A 12,148-nucleotide genomic window follows, 5' to 3' on the forward strand; every position below is an offset into this window, starting at 1 on the left:
ATAAATCATTACACATGAGGTCGGGCAGGGGCACACAGCATTATAAATATTACAGATTACGTCAGGCAGGGACACAGCATTATAAATCATTACACATTAGGTCGGGCAGGGGCACACAGCATTATAAATCATTACACATGAAGTTAGGCAGGGACAAACAGCCTTATAAATCATTAAACATGAGGTAGGGCAGGGACACAGCATTATAAATCATTAAACATGAGGTAGGGCAGGGACACAGCATTATAAATCATTACACATGAGGTAGGGCAGGGACACACAGCATTAAAAATCAACACATGAGGTAGGGCAGGGACACACAGCATTATAAATCATTAAACATGAGGTTGGGCAGGGACACACAGCATTATAAATATTACAGATGACGTCGGGCAGGGACACACAGCATTATAAATCATTACAGATGATGTCGGGCAGGGACACACAGCATTATAAATCATTACAGATGACGTCGGGCAGGGACACACAGCATTATAAATCATTAAACATGAGGTTGGGCAGGGACACACAGCATTATAAATATTACAGATGACGTCGGGCAGGGACACACAGCATTATAAATCATTACAGATGATGTCGGGCAGGGACACACAGCATTATAAATCATTACAGATGACGTCGGGCAGGGACACACAGCATTATAAATCATTACAGATGACGTCGGGCAGGGACACACAGCATTATAAATCATTACAGATGACGTCGGGCAGGGACACACAGCATTATAAATCATTAAACATGAGGTTGGGCAGGGACACACAGCATTATAAATATTACAGATGACGTCGGGCAGGGACACACAGCATTATAAATCATTACAGATGACGTCGGGCAGGGACACACAGCATTATAAATCATTACAGATGACGTCGGGCAGGGACACACAGCATTATAAATCATTACAGATGACGTCGGGCAGGGACACACAGCATTATAAATCATTACAGATGACGTCGGGCAGGGACACACAGTATTATAATTCTTTTTTTTTTATAGTGTTTATTTATAGAAAGCTTTTAAATTTGCAAACTTAAAACAAAGACAGCAGGACAACAGGTCCATAGTCCAGTCCTCCTACAAGAATCCCTGATCGGGAAGTACATCAGAATACGTCAATGACATTATGTCACATAAACAAATGAGCAGTCCTATAATACATCATGGCATATTTACGAGTACAGGACCAGACAACCATCCACACACACATTCATACATCCTGGAGTCCCAGAGTCCTACACATAGGATCAGATAGTGCCCTGCGCACATAACCAAAGGCCCCAAATCTGTCCGAACCTATCAGGAGTCCCCCTCGCTGGGATCTTTGGTGTTTCCAATGCAAAAAATAGTTTTCCTCCCATAAAACGTAAGCAATCGGAGAAACTTTCTCCCATATTTGGTAGGAACTATTTCTGTCACCAGTCCCAACAGACAGACTATAGGAGAGAGTATCCCCGGGAGCCCCAGCTTTGAGGAGATAAAATCCCAAATCTCACTCCAGTACCGCTGCACAGCAGGACGAGTCCAGACCATATGATATAAGGATCCTCTCGGCTCTCCACACCTGGTACAAGAAGGGTCCGGGAGCCGACGCACTGGAGTGAGATAAACCCTGAGGACCGCGCACACAGGCGCGCGCGCTCACAGGAACGGAAGGTAAGAGAGTTGATCTCCAGCCTGCCAGCGGCGATCGTTCGCTGGCAGGCTGGAGATGTGTTTTTTTTAACCCCTAACAGGTATATTAGACGCTGTTTTGATAACAGCGTCTAATATACCTGCTACCTGGTCCTCTGGTGGTCCCCTTTGTTTGGATCGACCACCAGAGGACACAGTAGCTCAGTAAAGTCCCACCAAGCACCACTACACTACACTACAACCCCCCCCCCGTCACTTATTAACCCCTTATAGCCCCTGATCACCCCTGATCACCCCATATAGACTCCCTGATCACCCCCCTGTCATTGATTACACCCCTGTCATTGATCAACCCCCTGTAAAGCTCCATTCAGATGTCCGCATGATTTTTACGGATCCACTGATAGATGGATCGGATCCGCAAAACGCATCCGGACGTCTGAATGAAGCCTTACAGGGGCATGATCAATGACTGTGGTGATCACCCCATATAGACTCCCTGATCACCCCCCTGTAAAGCTCCATTCAGATGTCCGCATGATTTTTAAGGATCCACTGATAGATGGATCGGATCCGCAAAACGCATCCGGACGTCTGAATGAAGCCTTACAGGGCATGATCAATGACTGTGGTGATCACCCCATATAGACTCCCTGATCACCCCCTGTAAAGCTCCATTCAGTTCCGCATGATTTTTAAGGATCCACTGATAGATGGATCGGATCCGCAAAACGCATCCGGACGTCTGAATGAAGCCTTACAGGGGCATGATCAATGACTGTGGTTATCACCCCATATAGACTCCCTGACACCCCCCTGTCATTGATTACCCCCCTGTAAAGCTCCATTCAGACGTCCGCATGATTTTTACGGATCCACTGATAGATGGATCGGATCCGCAAAACGCATCCGGACGTCTGAATGAAGCCTTACAGGGGCGTGATCAATGACTGTGGTGATCACCCCATATAGACTCCCTGATCACCCCCCTGTCATGATTCACCCCCCTGTAAAGCTCCATTCAGACGTCCGCATGATTTTTACGGATCCACTGATAGATGGATCGGATCCGCAAAACGCATCCGGACGTCTGAATGAAGCCTTACAGGGGCATGATCAATGACTGTGGTTATCACCCCATATAGACTCCCTGATCACCCCCCTGTCATTGATTACCCCTGTCATTGATCACCCCCCTGTAAAGCTCCATTCAGACGTCCGCATGATTTTTACGGATCCACTGATAGATGGATCGGATCCGCAAAACGCATCCGGACGTCTGAATGAAGCCTTACGGGCGTGATCAATGACTGTGGTTATCACCCCATATAGACTCCCTGATCACCCCCCTGTCATTGATTACCCCCCTGCTCCATAGACGTCCCATGTCATCCACTGATCATCGCACCATCCCGTCCCCCTGTCAATGATGATCACCCCTGACTCCCGATCACCCCCCTGTCATTGATCACCCCCCCTGTCATTGATCCCCCCCCCTGTCATTGATCACCCCCCCTGTCATTGATCACCCCCCTGTCATTGATCACCCCCCTGTCATTGATCACCCCCCTGTCATTGATCACCCCCCTGTCATTGATCACCCCCCTGTCATTGATCACCCCCCTCATGATCACCCCCCTGCATTGATCACCCCCTGTCATTGATCACCCCCCCCTGATCATTATTGATCACCCCCCCTGTCATTGATCACCCCCCTGTCATTGATCACCCCCCTGTCATGACACCCCTGTAGGCTCCATTCAGACATTTTTTTGGCCCAAGTTAGCGGAATTATTATTTTTTTTTCTTACAAAGTCTCATATTCCACTAACTTGTGACAAAAAATTAAATCTCACATGAACTCACCATACCCCACGGAATCCAAATGCGTAAAATTTTTTAGACATTTATATTCCAGACTTCTTCTCACGCTTAGGGCCCCTAGAATGCCAGGGCAGTATAAATACCCCACATGTGACCCCATTTCGGAAAGAAGAACACCCCCCAGGTATTCCGTGAGGGGCATATTGAGTCCATGAAAGATTGAAATTTTTGTCCCAAGTTAGCGGAACGGGAGACTTTGTGAGAAAAAAATAAAAAATATCATTTTCCGCTAACTTGTGCCAAAAAAAAAAAAAAATTTCTATGAACTCGCCATGCCCCTCATTGAATACCTTGGGGTGTCTTCTTTCCAAAATGGGGTCACATGTGGGGTATTTATACTGCCCTGGCATTCTATGGGCCCCAAAGCGTGAGAAGAAGTCTGTATCCAAATGTCTTAAAAATGCCCTCCCTAAAAGGAATTTGGGCCCCATTTGCGCATCTAGGGCTGCAAAAAAGTGTCACACATCTGGTATCTCCGTACTCAGTAGAAGTTGGGGAATGTGTTTTGGGGTGTCATTTTACATATACCCATGCTGGGTGAGATAAATATCTTGGTCAAATGCCAACTTTGTATAAAAAAATGGGAAAAGTTGTCTTTTGCCAAGATATTTCTCTCACCAGCATGGGTATATGTAAAAAGACACCCCAAAACACATTCCCCAACTTCTCCTGAGTACGGAGATACCAGATGTGTGACACTTTTTTGCAGCCTAGATGGGCAAAGGGGCCCATATTCCAAAGAGCACCTTTCGGATTTCACTGGTCATTTACCTACTTACCACACATTAGGGCCACCGGAAAATGCCAGGGCAGTATAACTACCCCACAAGTGACCCCATTTTGGAAAGAAGACACCCCAAGGTATTCCGTGAGGGGCATGGCGAGTTCCTAGAATTTTATTTTTTTCACAAGTTAGTGGAAAATGATGATTTTTTTTTTTTTTTTTTTTTCATACAAAGTCTCATATTCCACTAACTTGTGACAAAAAATAAAAACTTCCATGAACTCACTATGCCCATCAGCGAATACCTTGGGTCTATTCTTTCCAAAATGGGGTCACTTGTGGGGTAGGTATAATGCCCTGGTATTTTAGGGGCCCACATGTGTGGTAAGGAGTTTGAAATCAAATTCTGTAAAAAATGACGAGTGAAATCCGAAAGGGTGCTCTTTGGAATATGGGCCCCTTGCCCACCTAGGCTGCAAAAAAAGTGTCACACATCTGTATCTCCGTACTCAGGAGAAGGTGGTGGAATGTGTTTTGGGGTGTCATTTTACATATACCCATGCTGGTGAGATAAATATCTTGGGTCAAATGCCAACATTGTATAAAAAAATGGGAAAAGTTGTCTTTGCCAAGATATTTCTCTCACCCAGCATGGGTTATGTAAAAAGACACCCCAAAACACATTCCCCAACTTCTCCTGAGTACGGAGATACCACATGTGTGGCACTTTTTGCGCCTAGGTGGGCAAAGGGGCCCATATTCCAAAGAGCACCTTTTGATTTCACTGGTCATTTACCTACTTACCACACATTAGGGCCCCTGGAAAATGCCAGGGCAGTATAACTACCCCACAAGTGACCCCATTTTGGAAAGAAGACACCCCAAGGTATTCCGTGAGGGGCATGGCGAGTTCCTAGAATTTTTTATTTTTTTGTCACAAGTTAGTGAAAAATGATGATTTTTTTATATTTTTTTTTTTCATACAAAGTCTCATATTCCACTAACTTGTGACAAAAAATAAAAACTTCCATGAACTCACTATGCCCTCAGCGAATACCTTTGGGTCTCTTCTTTCCAAAATGGGGTCCACTTGTGGGGTATTTATACTGCCCTGGCATTCTAGGGGCCCAAATGTGTGGTAAGGAGTTTGAAATCAAATTCTGTAAAAAATGACGAGTGAAATCCGAAAGGTGCTCTTTGGAATATGGCCCCTTTGCCCACCTAGGGCTGCAAAAAGTGTCACACATCTGGTATCTCCGTATTCAGGAGAAGTTGGGGAATGTGTTTTGGGGTGTCTTTTACATATACCCATGCAGGGGTGAGAGAAATATCTTGTGCAAAAGACAACTTTTCCTCCTATTTTTTATACAAAGTTGGCATTTGACCAAGATATTTATCTCACCCAGCATGGGTATATGTAAAATGACACCCCAAAACACATTCCCCAACTTCTACTGAATACGGAGATACCAGATGTGTGACACTTTTTTGCAGCCTAGGTGGGCAAAGGGGCCCATATTCCAAAGAGCACCTTTTGGATTTCACTGGTCATTTACCTACTTACCACACATTAGGGCCCCTGGAAAATGCCAGGGCAGTATAACTACCCCACAAGTGACCCCATTTTGGAAAGAAGACACCCCAAGGTATTCCGTGAGGGGCATGGCGAGTTCTAGAATTTTTTATTTTTTGTCACAAGTTAGTGGAAAATGATGATTTTTTTTATATATTTTTTTTTTTCATACAAAGTCTCATATTCCACTAACTTGTGACAAAAAATAAAAACTTCCATGAACTCACTATGCCCATCAGCGAATACCTTGGGGTCTCTTCTTTCCAAAATGGGGTCACTTGTGGGGTAGTTATACTGCCCTGGCATTCTAGGGGCCCAAATGTGCGGTAAGGAGTTTGAAATCAAATTCTGTAAAAAATGACGAGTGAAATCCGAAAGGTGCTCTTTGGAATATGGGCCCCTTTGCCCACCTAGGCTGCAAAAAAGTGTCACACATCTGGTATCTCCGTATTCAGGAGAAGTTGGGGAATGTGTTTTGGGGTGTCTTTTTACATATACCCATGCTGGGTGAGAGAAATATCTTGGCAAAAGACAACTTTTCCCATTTTTTTATACAAAGTTGGCATTTGACCAAGATATTTATCTCACCCAGCATGGGTATATGTAAAATGACACCCCAAAACACATTCCCCAACTTCTACTGAATACGGAGATACCAGATGTGTGACACTTTTTTGCAGCCTAGGTGGGCAAAGGGGCCCACATTCCAAAGAGCACCTTTCGGATTTCACTGGTCAGTTTTTACAGAATTTGATTTCAAACTCCTTACCACACATTTGGGCCCCTAGAATGCCAGGGCAGTATAACTACCCCACAAGTGACCCCATTTTGGAAAGAAGAGACCCCAAGGTATTTCGTGATGGGCATAGTGAGTTCATGGAAGTTTTTATTTTTTGTCACAAGTTAGTGGAATATGAGACTTTGTAAGAAAAAAAAAAAAAAAAAAAAAAATCATCATTTTCCGCTAAGGGCTCTTTCACACCTGCGTTATTGTCTTCCGGCATAGAGTTCCGTCGTCGGGGCTCTATGCCGGAAGAATCCTGATCAGGATTATCCTAATGCATTCTGAATGGAGAGTAATCCGTTCAGGATGCATCAGGATGTCTTCAGTTCCGGTACGGAACGTTTGTTGGCCGGAGAAAATACCGCAGCATGCTGCGCTTTTTGCTCCGGCCAAAAATCCGGAACACTTGCCGCAAGGCCGGATCCGGAATTAATGCCCATTGGAAGGCATTGATCCGGATCCGGCCTTAAGCTAAACGTCGTTTCGGCGCATTGCCGGAGCCGACATTTAGCTTTTTCAGAGTGGTTACCATGGCTGCCGGGACGCTAAAGTCCTGGCAGCCATGGTAAAGTGTAGCGGGGAGCGGGGGAGCAGTGTACTTACCGTCCGTGCGGCTCCCCGGGCGCTCCAGAGTGACGTCAGGGCGCCCCAAGCACATGGATCACGTGATCACATGGATCACGTCATCCATGCGCATGGGGCGCTCTGACGTCATTCTGGAGCGCCCCGGGAGCCGCACGGACTGTAAGTATACCGCTCCCCCGCTCCCCGCTCCTACTATGGCAACCAGGACTTTAATAGCGTCCTGGGTGCCATAGTAACACTGAAAGCATTTGGAAGACGGTTCCGTCTTCAAATGCTTTCAGTACACTTGCGTTTTTCCGGATCCGGAGTGTAATTCCGGCAAGTGGAGTACACGCCGGATCCGGACAACGCAAGTGTGAAAGAGGCCTTACTTGTGACAAAAAATAAAAAGTTCTATGAACTCACTATGCCCATCAGCGAATACCTTAGGGTGTGTACTTTCCGAAATGGGGTCATTTGTGGGGTGTTTGTACTGTCTGGCCATTGTAGAACCTCAGGAAACATGACAGGTGCTCAGAAAGTCAGAGCTGCTTCAAAAAGCGGAAATTCACATTTTTGTACCATAGTTTGTAAACGCTATAACTTTTACCCAAACCATTTTTTTTTTACCCAAACATTTTTTTTTTATCAAAGACATGTAGGACAATAAATTTAGAGCAAAATTTATATATGGATGTCATTTTTTTTGCAAAATTTTACAACTGAAAGTGAAAAATGTCATTTTTTTGCAAAAAAATCGTTAAATTTCGATTAATAACAAAAAAAGTAAAAATGTCAGCAGCAATGAAATACCACCAAATGAAAGCTCTATTAGTGAGAAGAAAAGGAGGTAAAATTCATTTGGGTGGTAAGTTGCATGACCGAGCAATAAATGGTGAAAGTAGTGTAGGTCAGAAGTGTAAAAAGTGTCCTGGTCTTTCAGGGTGTTTAAGCACTGGGGGCTGAGGTGGTTAAGTTGAATGAGCCGATCACGAGCGCCTATTACCGTGCTCTTCCAGACAGAGCTCAGTTCCTCCAGGTGAGACGCCTCCAGATCCAGAGTATCCACCCTCCAACGCTCGAAGGAGCGACAGAGCGGCGAATCCTTCTTAATTTCTACATAAAATGATGAAATAGGTTTATATGGTTGTTTCAACACGAGCCACAGATTCAATGGGGCCACATTTCAAAGACACGGATAAGGATTTGAATTGGGCCTCACGGGCGTGCCTCAGCTGGAGGTGCCAAGTGTGGGGCAATTTGTATTCCCTGCGAAGGCTCTCAAATGAACAGAAGACCCCATCCACATACTATTGAGTGAGGTACTTCACACCCCTTTGAGGCCAAAATTCATAGTCGGGTTCTTGCAGCTGCCTATTGCGTCACAATGGTATGTACGGGGACCAAGTATCACTCCCTTCACCCTCGATGAGCGTCACCACAAACTGCTTCCAAGCCATCACCACTGCCGTCATCGCTTCAGTGTAATGCAGGACTGAAGTCAGTCCCGATCCGTTAACTAATTGGGTAAGGGGTTCCATAACTAGGGCAAATAACATAGGCGACAAGGGACACCCCTGCCTAGTACCTCTATGGAGGCTAAAGGGACGCGACAGGTAGCCATTAACCCTAACCCTTGCCATAGGGGCCTGGTATAGTAATTGTACCCACCTTATAAAAGACTGGGGGAAGCCCAGACAGCGTATCTTCTCCCACATAAAATTCCACTCAACCGAGTCGAATGCCTTCTCATTATCGAGGGAAGCGATCGCTCGGGATCCCGCATTATCATGTGAGACCTGCAAATTGGTAAATAATCCTCTAAGATTAATATCAGTGGTCTTACCCGGCATGAAACCAGATTGATCGGGATCAATCACTGACAAGATTACATCCCTGAGGCGTCTAGCGAGAAGTTTAGCTAGGATTTTCGCATCCACATTCAAAAGGGAGATTGGTCTATAGGAGCCGCACTGGTCCGGAGGCTGTGGATTACCACAATAGTCGCCTCCATGAATGACGGGGGCAAGCTGTTACACTCAAAGGCGTAGTTAAAGAGTTTCAACAACCGCGCACTTTGTTTGTCCACATCCGTTTTTTACCATTCTACCAGGAAACCATCTGGACCAGGAGACTTCCCCACCATCATGCTTTCTATCGCTGCCCTGACTTCCCCCACCTCAATGGGAGCGTCCATAAAAGATCTAACCGAGTGAGAAAGGGACGTAAGCTTGACGTTCTTCAAAAACCCCTGAATATCACTAGCTGCATAGTGCGTTTAAGAGGTTTATAGGTCAGAATAGTAACAGGCAAATTGAGTACAAATATCACCTGGTTGGGAAAACCGAGTTCCCTCCGCATTAGTAATGAGGGAGACCACTGTGTGAGGACTTTCTGTTTTTGCTAAATAGGCCAAAGCCCTCCCGTTTTTTCCCCCTTTCGAGAACACCAATTGTTTCTGATACATGGAGGCACATCGCACCCTCCTCATAAGAACTTACTAACAATAGATAAGACACCACAATCTGGGTTGGATAAACAATGGCCGCAATGCTTTATTATGGGTTAACTTAAAGGGACTCTGTCACCACTTTCTAACCCCCCCTTTTAAAAGTATTGTTCTCTCCATGGCGCCCTTGTGATTACAAAGGTGTTGTTATAACATAAATTCGCCGTCTCGTTTTGCAGGCTCTGAGTGGCTGGCTGCAGTGCTCGTCTTATGAGGAGGTTGAGCGAAGTGCGCGCATGCGCACTTCGCTCAATGAGGCTGATTCTAAATGTCCGCACGGGCGCATCAGGCACAGGCCTGTGCGCACGCGCGGGATCTTTGAAAAGGAGGAGGGGGCACTGAGCGAGAGCCGGAGGCGGATTTCTTTACATTCAGGCGGCGCTGAAAGGATCAGGGGAGGAGCTGGGCACCAACGGCGGCGGCGGCGGGCGGCAGCTTCAGACCTTCAGAAACGCCCTGGGCACCTTATCCACAAGATTGACAGGTTAGATAAAAGGTATTTTTATCAAAACGAGACGGCGAATTTATGTTATAACAACACCTTTGTAATCACAAGGGCGCCATGGAGAGAACAATACTTTTAAAAGGGGGGGTTAGAAAGTGGTGACAGAGTCCCTTTAATAAATTATCGTAAATAATTAAATAATTATAAATACTTCTCCAATAAATAATTAATTCAGTAACCCATAAGCATAATCAATTAATTAGAACTACATCCACCCAGCTACACTGAGTGATTCTGCCCCACTTACTCAGCAAAGCGACAAAACCTCTCTTTTCCAGGACGTCCTCCATGACAGCACCCATGGAGGATGTCCTTATTGGCTTCTGTAGGGACAGGAAGAGAGACAGTTTAAAGGGCCCCTCCGCACCCCCTTTCTCCAGTGTTCTTCCTGTCCCTACTGGGATAGGAGGAGTAGACAGCTCTCTCCTAGCAAGGTTAGGTAGGGAACGGGGCGAGTCTGGTCGGGGGGTGCTTACCTCTCCTCTTCAGACTCCTGCAGCCCCCGAACCAGCACCACTCTGGGAAGCGGTCCCCTGGTTAGGTCCCCGATTCCCTTTTCTGGCCAGCCGCAGGAATCGGGGACGCCGTAGCCGCTTCTCCCCCCTCGGAGCTCTGGGCTCGGCTGCGGCTCCTGCGCTCCCCTACGCTCACTACGTCTAGGATGCCGGCTGCGCCCACGTGACCGGAAGCCAGGACGCGTCGCCGGAAGTGTCATGGCGACGCGCATCAGCATGCTGGAGACACTCCGAATCGGGAGGTCTCACATGTCTAGGGGGTTGACTCTTCCTTGGAATGAGTCCCCCCGGGAAGAGCAGGCGGAGGCAGCGACGGGCGGACCGGTAAGTGAACGAAAACTTATTTCAGATGTCTGATGGCAGCCTGGTGAGGTTGCATCATGGAGGTCCAGGCGTCCAGCAAGCAAGAAACTTGTTCAGACTCCCCCGTCCAGGCCCCTGTAAGTAGCTGCCTTTATGCTTCAAACAGGGACATTTTTTAGCAGTTCCCTAATTAGCCTTATCCCCCTTTTCCCTTAGACCTCTAAGGAGTCAGGGCACAGACCTCATGGAGACCCTAAAAAGAAGGGAAAGAAATGTGCGACCTGCCAGACAAAGCTTCTAGCGTCGTATAAAAAACAATTATGCCCAGAATGCATTTCCAAAATTCTGAAAGATGAACAGTCATCCCTACTGTCAGATTTGAGGGATATCGTAAGAGAGGAGGTGCAGGCGGCAACCTCAAGCCAGATCCCAGACCCACCATCCCCCCCCCCCCCCCTTTCCAAAAGAGCCAGGATCCAGTCAGGCTCTGATTCAGAGGAAGAGGGGTTATGTGCTTCAGACAACGACGACTCAGTGTCCCTTTATCAAAATGAACAAAGGAGATACTTCTTTTCATCCGAGGATTTAAATTCCCTGCTCACCGCCATTAGACAGACCATGGCTATTGAGGAGGAGGAACAAACTCGTTCAGTTGAAGACGAGATGTTCGGCGGTCTTAAAGTCAGGAAAAGGAAGGTCTTCCCAGTAAATGAAAATCTAAAGGATCTCATCACAGAAGAATGGGCTGATGGAGAAAAGAAGCTCTTCATTCCCAGGGATTTTAAAAATCGACTGCGATTTGATCCGAAGGACACCAATCTCTGGGACGAAGTCCCTAAAGTAGATGTCCAGGTGGCCAAAGTCGTGAAAAAGTCCTCAATACCATTTGAGGATTCATCGCAGCTGAGGGACCCCATGGATAGGAAGTTGGACGGTCTGTTGAAAAAATCCTGGGAGTCAGGGGCGGCTGCAATTAATACCAACATTGCAGCCACTTCAGTTTCCAGAACCTTAATCTTGTGGATTAATCAACTGGAGAATCACCTCAGGGCTAAGACATCCAGGGAAGAAATCCTAGAGTCTCTCCCTCTTCTAAAGATGGCTTCAAGTTTCCTGGCAGACGCCTCAGCGGAA

Source organism: Bufo bufo, chromosome 8 (assembly GCF_905171765.1).
Source record: "Bufo bufo chromosome 8, aBufBuf1.1, whole genome shotgun sequence".
Taxonomy (NCBI): domain Eukaryota; kingdom Metazoa; phylum Chordata; class Amphibia; order Anura; family Bufonidae; genus Bufo; species Bufo bufo.